At 35.6% G+C, this 16894-nt stretch overlaps 1 protein-coding gene across 7 annotated transcripts in view; it reads right to left on the bottom strand.

Annotated features, from left to right (window-relative positions):
• Positions 1 to 16894, bottom strand: part of LOC148949809 (rho GTPase-activating protein 21-like) — a 280475-nt gene that overhangs the window by 132674 nt on the left and 130907 nt on the right. The window lies entirely within an intron of this gene.

The following is a 16894-nucleotide window of genomic DNA, read 5'->3' as shown; positions in this document are numbered from 1 at the left end:
TTGTTTTTGTTTCATTCATTGTTTCATTTCTATTTTATTTATACCAGACTGCAAAGCATAATCATTTAAAAATTCGAAAAATCAGAATCGACAAGGTTCTAATCATTTTCCCAGTACGCCTAAACTGGGGAAACCCGTATGTACAAAATCAAAGTATAAACACATACTGGACAAGTACTACAACCTATCCTCTCCACACAAAAAAGTGACCCTTTGTCCGCGTCTCCGGAGACGATTCCATACCTATGCGAACCTGGCGAATAAATCACAAGTTCCGTAGGTGATTATACTTGTTCCGTAAAAGCTGTATTAAATTTAATTTATTGGCTCGGAGTATTTTTATTTTGATTCGGGAACTTTTATCATTTTTTTGTTTTTGTTTCATTCATTGTTTCATTTCTATTTTATTTATACCAGACTGCAAAGCATAATCATTTAAAAATTCGAAAAATCAGAATCGACAAGGTTCTAATCATTTTCCCAGTACGCCTAAACTGGGGAAACCCGTATGTACAAAATCAAAGTATAAACACATACTGGACAAGTACTAAAACCTATCCTCTCCACACAAAAAAGTGACCCTTTGTCCGCGTCTCCGGAGACGATTCCATACCTATGCGAACCTGGCGAATAAATCACAAGTTCCGTAGGTGATTATACTTGTTCCGTAAAAGCTGTATTAAATTTAATTTATTGGCTCGGAGTATTTTTATTTTGATTCGGGAACTTTTATCATTTTTTTGTTTTTGTTTCATTCATTGTTTCATTTCTATTTTATTTATACCAGACTGCAAAGCATAATCATTTAAAAATTCGAAAAATCAGAATCGACAAGGTTCTAATCATTTTCCCAGTACGCCTAAACTGGGGAAACCCGTATGTACAAAATCAAAGTATAAACACATACTGGACAAGTACTACAACCTATCCTCTCCACACAAAAAAGTGACCCTTTGTCCGTGTCTCTGGAGACGATTCCATACCTATGTGAACCTGGCGAATAAATCACAAGTTCCGCTGGTGATTATACTTGTTCCGTAAAAGCTGTATTAAATTTAATTTATTGGCTCGGAGCGATTAAGTAGTACAACATTTACCCTCTAGAGGCGCTGAGGTACACTTTTGGAGAGTTTTGACTGTACTTGTTCAGTAGATGATTATACTATGGTACAAAATACAGCCTCAAATGAAAATTGGTCTTCTATTCAACATTAGGGTTTATTGTTCAGTCGCCCTTTTTACTGTTCACTGAGAAGGTGACTTTTCTCTTTTATTCTTTGCTTGTGAAGTTGGTATTTTTATTTTGATTCGGGAACTTTTATCATTTTTTTTGTTTTTGTTTCATTCATTGTTTCATTTCTATTTTATTTATGCCAGACTGCAAAGCATAATCATTTAAAAATTCGAAAAATCAGAATCGAAAAGGTTCTAATCATTTTCCCAGTACGCCTAAACTGGGGAAACCCATATGTACAAAATCAAAGTATAAACACATACTGAACAAGTACTGACAAAACCTATCCTCTCCACACAAAAAAGTGACCCTTTGTCCGCGTCTCCGGAAACGATTCCATACCTATGCGAACCTGGCGAATAAATCACAAGTTCCGTAGGGGATTATACTTGTTCCGTAAAAGCTGTATTAAATTTAATTTATTGGCTCGGAGCGACTAAGTAGTACAACATTTACCCTCTAGAGGCACTGAGGTACGCGGGGTCACTTTTGGAGAGTTTTGACCACAGTTCATATAATTATCCAGTATGATCATTCCCTATCTCACCCATTATAAAAACCCGGACCGGGGTGCAAGTGCTCCAGAGAACGTAGAAACATAAGCGGCATAAGATCTTTTCACGGGTAGACAAGTCAGACGCGAAACAATCGGAAACAAGTGGAAACCCGCTATTACGAATAAAGCACTTTACGCGAAACAATCGGAAACAAGTGGAAACCCGCTATTAATAACTGCACGAAGAAGTGGGAGGAGCTTTTTGTTCGTATCGAGAACGAAGACCAGAAATGATCTGCGATAAGCTTACTGGATAATTATATGAACTGTGGTTTTGACTGTAGGCCTACTTGTTCAGTAGATGATTATACTTTGGTACAAAATACAGCCTCAAATGAAAATTGGTCTTCTATTCAACATCAGGGTTTATTATTCAGTCGCCCTTTTTACTGTTCACTGAGAAGGTGACTTTTCTCTTTTATTCTTTGCTTGTGAAGTTGGTATTTTTATTTTGATTCGGGAACTTTTATAATTTTTTTTGTTTTTGTTTACTAAGGACCACTGAGCGGAGGCCTACGAATATATTTGTATTTTTCTCATTTTCACTGACAGTACGTGAATTACCTCTATTTGTCGTTGCACTGTAATTTTTCTCGCCCTGTAATTGCCCTGCCTGTAATTTTGCTGCAATTTGTAATTACCCTGTAATTTTGCCCTGTCACCTCTTACTCGTAATGCTACTCGTTTCGAAGGATCGTTCACTTTCAAAAATCACGCTGACCAGCCATGTGTGGCACGTGCAATACATGGTGGAAGTTTGCCATGTATAGCGTGGAGGAGCAGAGTTACGTGGCAATTGGTACTCCAAAAACTACACCAGGTGGCCCATCAGGCAGAGTGGACAGCCCATCGTTCGTTCTAGTAATTTTCTAGAGTTAACTTGATTAGCATTTTGGACTGTGAGCAGGTGGAATCAAAGGGTTTAACTGTGAAGAGGTCACAAGCCTCATCATAAAAACATTATTATCCATACCAAGCTTCTCCAAAAAAGAAAACTATAGCGAAAACTCAAAGTCAACAGGTGACACAGCAAATTTAACCAATTACAAATTCTTTGAGATCGACCACTTTTAAATTTAATCAACAACATCTTCTAATTGATTTTTTTCCGTTGACATGCCGCATATATTCAATCTCATTGCTACAAATTCTAAAATGTCTACAGATAATAAATCGTTGGACCTTTGATGTGAAGTTCGAGCCAAAATTTGGCTTCGAATAGACGGTCCGAGACAGCGGTTTCGAATTGCTTTTGGATACCTCCCAAAGTTAAATTCCTTCTCCTGGTTCCTCACCCGGGAATTTACAAGGTCCAGGACGGAATTTTTGTCATTGCCAAACTTTAATGGTGTAATTATACCGCGTTTGCAAAAAAAAGACGAAGATCCTAATAAATATTTTCTCTTTTTTTAAAGAAAATCTGATATTTTCATGTTTTCATTTCTTTTGAAAATTTTACTATTGGAAACTTAACCCTCTTGTTCTTTAATTCACACAACTCATTCAAAACCGACCAAATAAAAAAAAAATATTGTCATCTACTGAGGCCGAAAACTAAAGATAATCTGTATGGAATTTATAGAGATGGCGAGTACTCCCTTTTTCTTACTAGTGGGCGTTGGAATTGGAACCCGATTTTGTCTTATATGATATCACAGAATAATGCAGCAATCGATAGAAGCAATTTTTTTTTTAAATAATCACTATCAATCACCGAAATCCTTTGGTGTCACAAAGAATCAAATCTAGTCCAAAAGTCACATCGCCTATTTCTACGAATCCAAACCAGGGCCTATATTACAAATTCTGAGTTTAAACCAGCGTGTCTGAGAGGCAGGGTAGAACGTCAGAACGTAAAATCAAACATTCCGCTGAAAATTCGCAAAAATCGAGGGGAATATTCGTTTTTGTAAGATTATTTTACTTTCAGATGTTTACAGAATTGTAGAATCCAGTTTTTCATGTTAACTTTTGAAATAACTTCATCATCTGCTATTTCTTCTGGATGGTCATTGTCAATTTTAATTGCGACTTCTAATTTGTGGAAAGGTCCTTACACGAAACATATGTGAATTTATTTTGGAGAGAAGTCAAGCAGGAGAAATACATTTTATTGAAGGATTATAATAGGAAAATTTAGAGGAAAGTGAAACATTCGCAACAATTTGGGACTGGAACCCTGAACCATGCCTACGTATATTCCAGATGAAACACAGTCCCATCGGTCCTAAAGCAACATTATTTTAGCTATACTGAGTGGTAACTTGATGGTCACATTTCCAAAAGTAGCTTTTTCTGAATTAAACTTAACACTATACAACTTTATTTACAAGTTTACAAAATAATAGTGTAACCTCCTTAAAAGGTTTGAAAACTTAAGAAGTTCTTACTCTTCGAGCTGAGAGCTACTTCCCATGCAAGGAAGTTTTGACAGAAACTCTCACCTTGTTTCATCTGCCCCATAACTTATGCTATTCAGCTATGATTGTTAAAGCGTACAATATTGAACGACTAATTACGATATCGGGACCAGGAAGGTAACCAGGACTAAATTTCAGGGGGGAGGGGTAATCTTAAAAAGAGGCTAAAATCTAGCAATAATATGAATGCAGCAAAATGCGGAAGAATTGGGAAGTATTCGTCAGTTCGAGTATTGACGGAGCCCCCTCCCCCGTGCGTACGTTCCTGATCAGAATATACCCTCCTATTCCCCTCTCATATACTTTCCAATTTAGTTCTTGCCTGATACAACTTGAACTATCTCAATTATTGTAATGATCTTTAATATAATTTAAAGATTAAAACAACGCAATCAATAAGGATGAGATTTTTACCATATCTAAGTAGCAATTAACTAATTGTTATACCTAAAACCGGTGTTCATTAAGATTGTCAATAAGTGAACACAAAACCGATGATGGCTGTTTTCTTAATCTATTCTGAAGTTCACTAAACAGTGATAAACTCTACACTAAAGCGTGGATACTGTAACTCTAAAGCCGTCTTCAAGACTAAAAAATTAATCCTAATCATTTCCGTATCTAAGTTACACCCCGCGTTTCCCATTTGAAATTTTATTGGTTTGCTTTCAAGATTATGGTTACTATAGATTACTATAACTATAAAAATTACTATAACTATATCACACTTGTTGATCAAAAGCATCCTACAGACGAAACAATACTGAGCGAAAAATCACAACAAAAAGTATACATTTGTGAATAAATTTAACTGAATCCAAACATTCTTTGAGCGTTGAGACCTTTTATAAGTAGGCCCTATACGAGATAAATTAATCGAAACATAAACGTTAATTCCCAAGCAAACAAAAATCCTAAGATTAAAAAGGTTTTTATCTGAGAACAATTCCAAAAACGTAATTAACAGGATTATGAGCGATTGCAAATTCCACAGCAAAGCTTTTTCAAAATCTTTTCACACTTGTTCACTGCCCTCCTCGAATCATTCTTAAGCAGTGTAACTGCCCACATGGATGCCGTCACATACATCCATGGCGCCACCATTAGACAGTCAACGATGTTCCAGCATCACTCAAAGACAAAAAACATGTGCCTTAGAGCAGCCTCCCTCGCCAGGAAAGCTCACAGTTTTCTCTTATTACCACCATGATTCCCCAAACTATCCTTTGTAAATTGCCAGTTTTTTGCAGTTTGAATAAACTGGGCTTCGCCCCTGAAATAGAACTCGAGTCTACATACCCAACTTAGAAAGATGCAGACTAAGGCCAGAAATGAGATTGTCTTTTTTTTCTCTCTTTTTTGTTTATTGAGCATTTCTTAGAGGCGGACAGGATAGTTCTACAACTTAGGCTACACATTTGGCGGTAAAAAAAAAAACGCTCGGTCAAAAAAAAACACAAGCGTGTTTCGGCCCTAAGATAAACGCGAGGTAGACTGGAAATGAACCGACATGTCTTCTTCTGCTTACAGAAAAATTAAACAAGCGAGATCAGCGTGATCGAATCCTTAAAGAAAGAAGAACTGCTTAGCATGGCAGATGAATCCTACAACTACAACAGTGACAGGATTGTATTTAGCAAAGACGTCAACTCATCACCGTGGTTAATCAAAAATGTCTTCTGAAAAAATAATTGAATTCTTCACAATTCTGGCAAATCTGCCAGAAACACATTAATGAAATAGATACAATCTATCCATGTCCTATTAGGATTCTAAATAAATAAACAAAGTGTACCCTACCATAAACTTGACAGAAAAAAAAACATGACGGGTTCCAATGAAAACTTTTCTTGTTCCATGTGATTATATCCGTTGGCAGATGCGATTCTTTTTTGTTCTTTCTTTTCTGAGTCTTTATCGACGTGTGTAAGTTTCAAATCATACGCTTCTAATATCACACAGGAATAAATACTGCGATAATAGAAAATTTAGTGGCAAAATCTTAGGCTTTGGATAGGACATACTTGCGCCAAAGGTTAATAAAAGGTCAATAGGCAATCCAAATGCCTCCATTTGGTCAATTGAAAAAAATGGCCTAAAAACTTAGTTTTTTTACTCCCCCCCCCCTCCCGGGGGTTGGGGCCTGTTTGGACCTATTCTTATAAGAAGTATAAAACCCATAGTCAGCATTTATAGAAAATCTTCAGAAAGACTGAAATAGAAATTCTTTGAAAAATAACTTTTTTCTTTTCCTAGAAGCAAATATTCTAAAAGTTCAGTTGAATTATAGTTATCAAGTATTTTGCAGTAGGTTGCATAGGTTGCATCAAGACATGGCTAATTGTAGACAGAGAAAAGCCAAGACAGATAGTCCAAGTATTTGAGAGGCAATGTTTAAATGGCTGGGGCAAGGGTAAATGGCAGGAGCATGCATGACTCTCTTATTGGACACATACTTGTTTGTTAGTTTTTGGAAAGGCATGCCTGCCTAGTGTCTCAGACATGCTGACCAAGAATTTAAAATTGACATAGAACCGTTAGATTGCCTGTAATGAGAGGCAAACAAGGCACGCCCGCATATGGTCTTAAGAAGGTTGACCAAGAATTTAGAATTGACATAGGACCATAAATTTGCTTGAAATAACAGGCAAACAATCGTTTAAAACCATCTTTATCTTTCAAATAGCACCTATTCGTCGCCTAAGCTTAGCCCCTCATTCTGAATAAAATTTAAAATTTTTCACGAATTTTTAAAAAATTTGGGTCACTTGCCCGAGACTCTGGGCGGGTGGGCGCCCCCAAATATTGTCCCAAATTCCTCTCTCAATTTAGCACTTGTACTTAAATACTAAATTTTAATCGTCTTAAAATATTTTCTCTTAAGGGCTGGGCACACGTAGCTGATTTCGGGAACCGATTTCAGCATCAGTGACCAAATGATAGTAGTAAGAAATACTGGCTGACAGAAAAATTTATTGCGCGAGATTTTCAAAACAAAAAATCATGGACACAAATAGTCAACTTTAATTTATTAATAGTTGCATGATTGATATCAGCTTAGCTCTCAGCTCAGTAGCGGGGTATTCCGCCAAAGACATCTCTGGCTGACTTTTTATTTGTATCCCTATTTTTTGTGATCATCCTGACGAAAATCAGGGCTGATTTCGTAAATCGGCACCGAAAACTAGAAAAATTTTTCAAGCTCAAATCGACGCCAATTTCTTTTAAAATCGGCGCTGATTTGGAAATTAGTTCCCGAAATCAGCTACGTGTGCCCAGCCCTTTAGGTCGAAACATCTGAACTTGAGCGTGTTTTCTAAAAGATTTTTGGAGGCGCCGGACACTTGCGAAAAAACTTCGAAGGAATATTCAGAATTAGAGATAAAATTTTCCACTTTATGCCAGGACAGTTGACATAAATCTAGTCTCAAAGGCCAGCTAATCTAATTACTGTGTTATTTCCCTGGAGCGGACAACTTTTTCGGAAGAGTATCTTAAAACCAATTCCAATTCCATTTTTATCTATTTAGGACTGGAATACATATGTTGTCTGAAACTCCACAATTTGAACAATTTCCCCGAGTACAATTTTCAAACCGTGCCAGGAATGTCTTGCCTTATTCCCTAGAGAACTTTCCAAGAAGTAGTGCTTTCACAGTTGGGTCTTATAACCTATTATTTGGAAATTATTGGTGTTTTCCAAATATCTTATGTACGTAAAAATTGAAGTATGAAAAATGTGAAGAATACTTCTCTTCTGTTTTTAAGCAAGATATGGTTGTATTACAAGATTAGTATTTGCATTTTTTTTTTTTCTCTCTCTCTGCTTCCTTTTAAAGCAGACCATTAGATCATTACTGCAGAAAAAAAAATCTAGAGACTACCCTCACAAAGTATATATATATATATATATATATATATATATATATATATATATATATATATATATATATATATATATATATATATATATATATATATATATATATATATATATATATATATATATATATATATATATATATATATATATATATATATATATATATATATATATATATATATATATATATATATATTCAATTTATTCTTTTTTAGACTGAAAATAGAAGTATAGGATGGTGACGATAGAGAAAGTTGTTCTTCAATGGTTTTAAATTATTTCACAAGCGTTCCACATTTTCGCTTTTAGTTTTCAAAATTTTCAATTTTTCTGGATGGCAAGGGTAAAAATAATTCTTTTCATACATTTTAAATTAAAGCGTTTATTTTTTGTATTATTTCATTTCGGCCTTTCTACTTTTTTGGCAAACTTTCAAGACAAAAAAGAAAACCTTTTCCTATTTCATTCTTACAGGACGATTCCCACTACTTTCATAAATAAAATCTCGCTTGTTAAACTTTATGTCTACACCACGCCTATTTTACACAATCAATAGCCACAACATCACTTCTCCATGATGAATGCCATGGCTGTAAGTCTCTATAAAGATTTGACCTTTGAAGATTTGTTCCCCAGATGGACTAAGTTAAATAAATACGCTTAAAAACTAATTGGCAGATTGGAGAGCACGGACATCAGCCTTTTTTGGACTTCACCAGCCAAAACAGCGAAAAAAATATTAGCACAAATTAGCCAACACGGGCCACTTAGACAAATTTGTGTTTGAAAAAAGCTATTTTTTCCTAATTTTTCGCCCACCTGGGCTTTTTTTTATAAACTAAGCCAAATACATTCTGCCCCCCCCCCCACCATTCCCAGATATAGCCTAAGCATATATCCGACAGTTTTCTTCTTTGTTCTTTTTTCAAATTATCATTATGAACGGACTCTTGATGACAAATAACTAAAAAAAAGTGTGTTAGTCCAAAAAAAACAGTAAACTAACGTGTATAGCCAAGGGTTATATCCAGATATCAGAGGAAGGGGCTGAGATGCAGTTACACCGGAGGTGAATAGCCTAATTAGATTCAAATAATTGAGCACAAAGTCCAATTAAATGAGTCGGAGATTACTGGTGCCCAATCTTGATTTTGGAAATCATTTCAATATCATTCAAAAAAATTCTTTATTCACAACACACATTAAAACACAACACACTATACAACACAACACACTATATAAAACACACATTACTTTATTACATATAAATTCCAAGACACTAATAGTAAAAAAGGGGTTGTGGCCCGTGAAGGCAGAAGAAGAAATTGTATTTTAACACTAAAACAGGTGGATGTTTCGAAACCTGAGAAGAAAAAAGTAGAAAATTAGAAAAAAGTAGAAGAAGAAAATTTGTACTTATACTGAAAAAAATATAAATGTTTTTACCTTTATAACTTTAAAAAATCCAATAATATTAATACTTTGATTACTAAATATCAGTATATGTATATTAAACTGACAATGCACATTCGTTTGTATTTTTTTCAGTGAAGTGCAAATTTTGTTCTGGCCTTGGGAAGGCATATGGCCCAACTTATGTTAATTTCTGCTCTTTTTGAGTTTGACTCGGTTATTTATTGTAATTTCTGTTCGTTTTGGGTTTCATTTATTTATCGATGCTGATTTATGGTAGTTTCACGCTTGGTAGATTATTTAATTTTATTTTTGCTCATTTTTTGTTTAATGGAGTTCTTTACTTTTCTTTGAAAAACTTATTTTGAGGAAAAATTTTTTTTAATTAATTTCTGTTTGTATTATATTGACGTAGAAGAAGAAAGTAGAAAAAGTAGAAGAAGAAAATTTGTACTTATACTGAAAAAAATATAAATGTTTTTACCTTTATAACTTTAAAAAATCCAATAATATTAATACTTTGATTACTAAATATCAGTATATGTATATTAAACTGACAATGCACATTCGTTTGTATTTTTTTCAGTGAAGTGCAAATTTTGTTCTGGCCTTGGGAAGGCATATGGCCCAACTTATGTTAAATTCTGCTCTTTTTGAGTTTGACTCGGTTATTTAATGTAATTTCTGTTCGTTTTGCGTTTCATTTATTAATCGATGATGATTTGTGGTAGTTTCACGCTTGGTGGATTATTTAATTTAATTTTTGATCATTTTTGGTTTAATTTAGTTCTTTACTTTTATTTTAAAAACTTATTTTTAGGAAAAATTTTTTTTAATTAATTTCTGTTTGTATTATATTGACGTATTCTTTTCAAGGAAAAAGAAAATAATGCTTTATATCTTTTCTTGTTTTAAAACTTTATAGTTTGGCCTGCTATTTATATGCTGGAAAAAAATTTTCAGCAATTTTTAAAAACATAGACCCTTTTAAAATCTGGACACAAATAGTAGTGTTTAATTTAGTTTCATATCTCCTTTAGTTGACCTGAAACGGAAAACTTGATTCCGTTCGCAAAAAAAATTTGTTTACTTTCTTTGATAGCTTGGATACACTTACACTATTTTGACTTGGTTAAATTTTCAGAGCAGAAGTAGCCCCGAAAGTCTGAACATAATACCCTCAGTTGTTCTTGGGATACTGCTAAGGTGCCTTATTGGGAATTAGCCTTAACACAGTGCATTTCGATTTAATCTTAAGGCAAAATCTAGTTTTTAAACATAAGGGGCAAATGGGAGTGTGGGCATGGGAGGGGGATTAATTGCCCTCCAATCACTTTCGACTATTCAAAAGGGCATAAGCCCTTTCTATTTTCAATCGAATGAGCCCTTTTCGAAGTTCCCACGACAACTCCCTTGATACGAGGTGCCCTGGTCTAAAGAACAACAACAACAAAAATAATACATTATACCCACATCGATCTTTGCTACAAAAATGTCAAGCGTTCCAATCACTTTCGACTATTAAAAAGGGCACTAGGCCTTTCGATTTCCAATCGTATGAACCTTTCTAAACACCTTATACGAGAACACTTTCTATAAACACCTTATATGCCCCCGGGGCATAAATTACAACCCTTACCCTAAGGGCTGTTAGGGTGGTTGTCATCCTCTAAGACCTAATTTTTAGAACTTTCAACTATGTTAAACAAAATGCTATCTCAAAATTTTGATTGGATGTGTTTGGGGAAATGGTGGGCGTGAGAGGGGCGATAGTCACTCTCCAATCACTTTCAACTATTAAAAATGGCATTAGCCCTTTCAATTTCCAATCGAATGAGTCCTTTTGAAGTTTAAATTTTATATGCCCCAAGGGCATAACTTACAACCATTGCCCTGAGGGCTGCGGGGGTTGTCATTCTCAAAGACGCCTTCAACAAAAACCATATATGCCCCCAGGGCATAACTTACAACCCCTGCCCTGAGGGATCTGGGGGGGGGTGTAATCCTTAAAGACCTAATTTCCGAAACTTTCAACTACATTGATCAAAATGGCTATCTAAAAATTTTGATTGGATGTGTTTGCGGAAAAGGTGGGCGTGAGAGGGGGTCAATTACTCTCCACTCACTTTCGACTCCACTCACTAAAAAGGGCAATTTCAATTTCAAAACAAATGAGCCCTTTTTGAAATTTTTACAACATTTCTATATAAACCTTATATGCCCCCAGGGCATAACTTACAACCCTTGCACTGAGGGCTCTGAGGGGGTTAATATCCTAAAAGACCTAATTTCCAGAAGTTTCGACTACGTTGAACAAAATGGATATATCAAAATTTTGATTGGATGTGTTTGGGGAAGTGGTGGGGATGAGGGGGGGGGGATAGTCACCCTTCAATCACTTTTGACTATTAAAAGGGAACTAGTCTTTTCAATTTTCACTTGAATGAGCCCTTTTTGATGTTTTGCAACATCGCTTTCTATGAAAACCTTACAAGCTCCCAGGGCATAACTTACAACCCTTGCCCTCAGGGCTGTGGGGGGGGGGGGATGGGTTGTCATTCGTAAAGGCCTAATTTCCAAAACTTTCAACTACATTGAATAAAATGGCTATCTAAAAATTTTGCTTGGATGTGTTTGTGGAAAAGGTGGGCGTGAGAGGAGGGTTACTTGCCCTCAAATCATTTTCGACTATTAAAAAGAGCATTAGCCCTTTGAATTTCTAATCGAATGAGCCCTTTTTCAAGTTTCTACGACAAAGATTTCAATAAAAACCTTATATGCCCCCAGGGCATAACTTATAACCCTTGCCCTGAAGACCGTGGGGTGGGGAGTGTCCTGCTCAAAGGTAACATTTCCTGAACTTTAAACGCCGTGGAACAAAATGGCTATCTCAAAATTTTGATTGGATATGTTTGGGGAAATGGTGGGCGTGGAAGGGGTGTTAGTTGCCTTCCAATCCCTTTCGACATATTAAAAAGGGCACTAGCCTTTTCAATTTCCAATTGAGTGAACCCTTTTTGAAGTTTTTACGACGACGCTTTCTATAAAAACCTTATATGCCCCCACGGCCTGACTTACAACCCTTGCCCTGAGGGCTGTAGGGGGAGTTTCCTCCTCAAAAAATAATTTCTATCTGGAAATCAACAGCAATGAACAAAATGGCTATCTAAAAAATTCTATTGGATGTGTTTGGGGAAAAGGTGGGCGAAAGAGGGGGGTTAGTTACCCTCAAATCACATTCGACTATTAAAATGGCACTATACCTTTGAATTTCCAATCGAATGAGCCCTTTTTCAAGTTTCTAGGACAAAGATTTCAATAAAAACTTATATGCCCCCAGGGCATAACTTATAACCATTGCCCTGAAGATTGTGGGGGGGGGGGAGTGTCCTGCTCAAAGGTATAACTTCCTGAACTTTAAACTGCGTGGAACAAAATAGCTATCTCAAAATCTTGATTGGATGTGTTTGGGGAAATGTTGGGTGTGGAAGGGGTGTCAGCTGCCTTCCAATTACTTTAGACTATTAAAAAGGGCACTAGTCAATTAAATTCCAATCGAATGAGCCCTTTATTAAGTTTCTACGACAACGCGTTCTCTAAAAACCTTATATGCCCCAAGGGCAAAACTGACAATCGTTGTGTTGAGGGCTGTGAGAGGGTTGTCATCCTCAAAGACCTAATTTAAATAACTTAACACAACATTGAACAAAATGGCTATCTCAAAATTTTGATTGGCTGTCTTTGGGGAAAAGGTAGGCGTGAGAGAGGGGAGGGGGTTAGTTGCCTTCCAATCACTTTTGACTATTAAAAACGGCACTAGCCATTTGTATTTTCAAACGAATGAACCTTTTTTGAAATTTCTACGACAAAGACTTCTATAATAAACCTTAAATGCCCCCAGGGCAAAACTAACAACCCTTGCCCTGAAGGCTGTGGGGGAGTGTCCTCCTCAAAAACATATTTTCTATCTGGAAATCAACTACGCAGAACGAAATGACTATCTCAAAATTTGGATTGGAAGTGTTTCGACAAATGGTGGGCGTGTAATTGGTGTTATTTGCCCTACAATCAGTTTCGACTAATAAAAATGACACTAGCCATTCCAATTTCGAACTGAATGAGCCCTGTTTGAAGTTTCTACAACAACTTCGTCGATACGAAGTGCCCTGCTCTAAAGGAAAAAAAAAGACATTGTGCCAACATCTTTCTTATATGTCCTCAGGGCATACCTTAAAACCCTTGCCCCGAGGGTTGCAGGGGAGTGTCCTCCTCAAAAACATATTTTCTATATGGAAATCAACTACGTTGAATAAAATGGCTATCTCAAAATTTTAATTGGATGTGTTTGGGGGAATGATGGGCGTGGGGAGAGGGCTATTTGCCCCTCCCATTAATAAGACAAGTTTAATACCTGTCATATTCAATATTTAATATGAAAAGTATTATTAGAATATTTAAAACGCCAAGGACAGCGAAAATGGTACCTGATTCTTTCAAATGGTTAAGTGGAAACTTACACAACCACATATATCTTTAAATTAGATGAAATCGGGAATTCAAATTTTAATGAAAAAAGAACAACATGTGCAAGTTATGCAGGTTTTGACAGTAGGGAAGGCTACTAAAAAATAGAAAAGCGAGAGAAAAATAAGCTTAAACATACTCAAACAGCTTACGAAGGTGAAGCTTTCCGTTGAAGGTGTAGTTTTTTTTGCGAATTAACAGATCGTTAATAATTGTATTTTTTGGTCAAAAAGCGCTGTCGAATTAACTAATCAATTTCGTTTATTTATTTTCACAGTTCAACGTGGCAACACTGAAAAATTGCAGTACAGCCATAGACAAAATGTATGTAATACCTTTTGATTTTTTATTTTCCGTTGATTTTCGAATTATCAACTTGGTGCAAGTTATAAGACTTGAGACCCATGGCTAATTAGATTAAAGCCAAGACAGATAGGCCCTGTGAGAGGTAAAGCTAACATAACTTTTATCATATTCTTTTTGTATCTGGTACAACCTTAAAAATATCACGATTTTGAAACAATCAAAAGAAAAATCCTAGAAAATTACGATTTTCATATATGTAGGCCTATAGACTTAAAATGAGTCTAGGGGACAGCAATTTTTTATTCGATGTTCTCAGTATTTTTTACGTTCTAAAATTTGTGTTCTCTTTCATTTTAGAAAGAAGAAATGAAGGTACTTATTAAGAATCCGCTAAACACGCGAGAAGTAAAGTTCTTTAATGATAATGAAATAAAACAAAATAGGATGAAAATATAATAGTCTATAAACAAGATTTGGCTATATATTTGCACATTAGGGGGTGGGGGTAAAGGATAGCATATATTAAATACATAAACTAACCTAATCTAGGTACCTTTTTTCGCCCCTTCAACCCCCCAAAAAGACTAAAGTTTAAATCTTTGTCGCGGAGAGAGCAATACCTCACAAGGCAGTGACAACCTGTTTTTCATATAGCATCTTTGAGATTTCGATGCGGTCTTTCTCGTGTGTTTACCGGATTATTAATAAGTATCGAAATGAAAGTAAATGAGCATTATTTAATATTAGAAATTGATAACTATTTATTTGTACCATCTGTTTAATAAAATCTATTTTCTTTCCAGTTACAAAAAACAAAAAGTTCAACCTCAAAAAATATATATCCATTTCAAAAGAAATTGTCCGAAAAAAGGACTACCAAAGATAAGCGTACATTCACAAATAAGCGTAGGTCTTATAAAAGATGATTTAGCTAAAGAAATATATGTCATTAATGACGCAATTCATACGATGGATTATGGCCAAGCATTACAAATTTATTCACATCTTCCGCCAATTACTTCTCTGCTTCTCGTAAAGACATTCAGTCGACCATAGCCTATGACCAAATATAGTACACTCGACAAAGAAAATAAAGTCAACAACTATTTACGGATGAATTTGTTATCCGGAAACATTAAATAATTGTTACTTTTGACAAGTCAAGATGGCTTCGAGCGCCAAAATGGCAATTTTATTACACCATATCTAAAAGGTTTGATACTTGTACGTTCAAGTCAAAATTTAGTACCTTTTTTAGACTAAAGAGAACTAACTAATTCGTTCTTTAAATAGTACTTCAGTCAGTTATATCTACAAGTTCTTATTTTAGGTTACGAAAGAAAAAAAGTGTTTCTTAAAAGCTTGGTCAAATTAGTATTACCATTTTAAGCACCATCAATTAAAATTTTAAGACCACCCATGGAAGTTAGAAATCGTTGGCTACTATTTTCTTGGCGCGGCAATAGACAATAAGTTAACGCCTTTTTCTTGGGGGGGGGGGGGTGCTGCGAGTTTCAAATGTGGTGGAAAAATCATGATTCTACAAAAATACGTCCTTCTCCAGTGGTTTAAAACAAAATACACGGTCGGAAAATGGAAAGAGGACAGATTTGATACGTAAATAGGAACCTGCTTTCCGGGGGGGGGGGGCTTCAAAAAAAATTATGGGCAAAAAATATGGGACATGGGCTAGTCTTAATCTATTTTATTCGGGTAATATTCGTGAAGCAAGAACCAAGGATGATATGGCGATAGTTCTGGTAATAATCATAGGCAGCGCAATAGCGCTGCTTAAGTAAAGAACGATGTTGGCACAGTGTATTATTTTTTTCTTGGTTTTAGACCAGGACACTACGTATCGAAGGAGTTGTCGTAGAAACTTCGTAAAGGGCTCATTCGATTGGAAATTGGAGTGGCTTGAGCCCTTTTAATAGTCGAAAGGGATTAAAAGGCAACTAACACCCCTTCCACGCCGACCTTTTCACCAAAAACGTACAGTCACAATTTTTAGATAGTCGTTTTATTAAGCGCAGTTTAAAGTTCGGTAATTAAAGTATTTCAGGATGACAACTCCCCCCCTCCCACAAACCTCAGGGCAAGGGTTGTAAGTTATGCCCTGGGGGCCTATACGGTTTTTTATAGAACGCGTTGTCGTAGAAACTTCAAAAGGGCTCATTCGATTGAAAATTGAAATAGTTAGTGCCCGTTTTAAATGTCGAAAGTGATTGGAGGGCAACTAACACCCCTTCCACGCCCACCATTTCCCCAAACACATCCAATCAAAATCCTAAGATAGCCATTTTGGATATGTTCCCAAGGCCATAACATAATTTGCACTTTACTGAAAAAAATACAAATGAATGTGCATTGTCAGATTAATATACATATACTGATATTTAGTAATTAAAATGTTAATATTATTTGATTAATAAAGTTATAAAAGTAAAAACATTTATGCCTTTTTTCAGTAAAGTGCAAATTATGTTCTGGCCTTGGGACGGCATGGGGGTTTTGAGCCCAACTTATTTTAATTTCTGCTCGTTTTGAGTTTGACTCGG

The sequence above is a fragment of the Artemia sp. Qi Xiang Cuo genome, chromosome 8 (genome assembly GCF_049724085.1).
Source record: "Artemia sp. Qi Xiang Cuo chromosome 8, ASM4972408v1, whole genome shotgun sequence".
Lineage (NCBI taxonomy): Eukaryota > Metazoa > Arthropoda > Branchiopoda > Anostraca > Artemiidae > Artemia > Artemia sp. Qi Xiang Cuo.
This window is presented reverse-complemented; position numbering and strand designations above follow the sequence as displayed.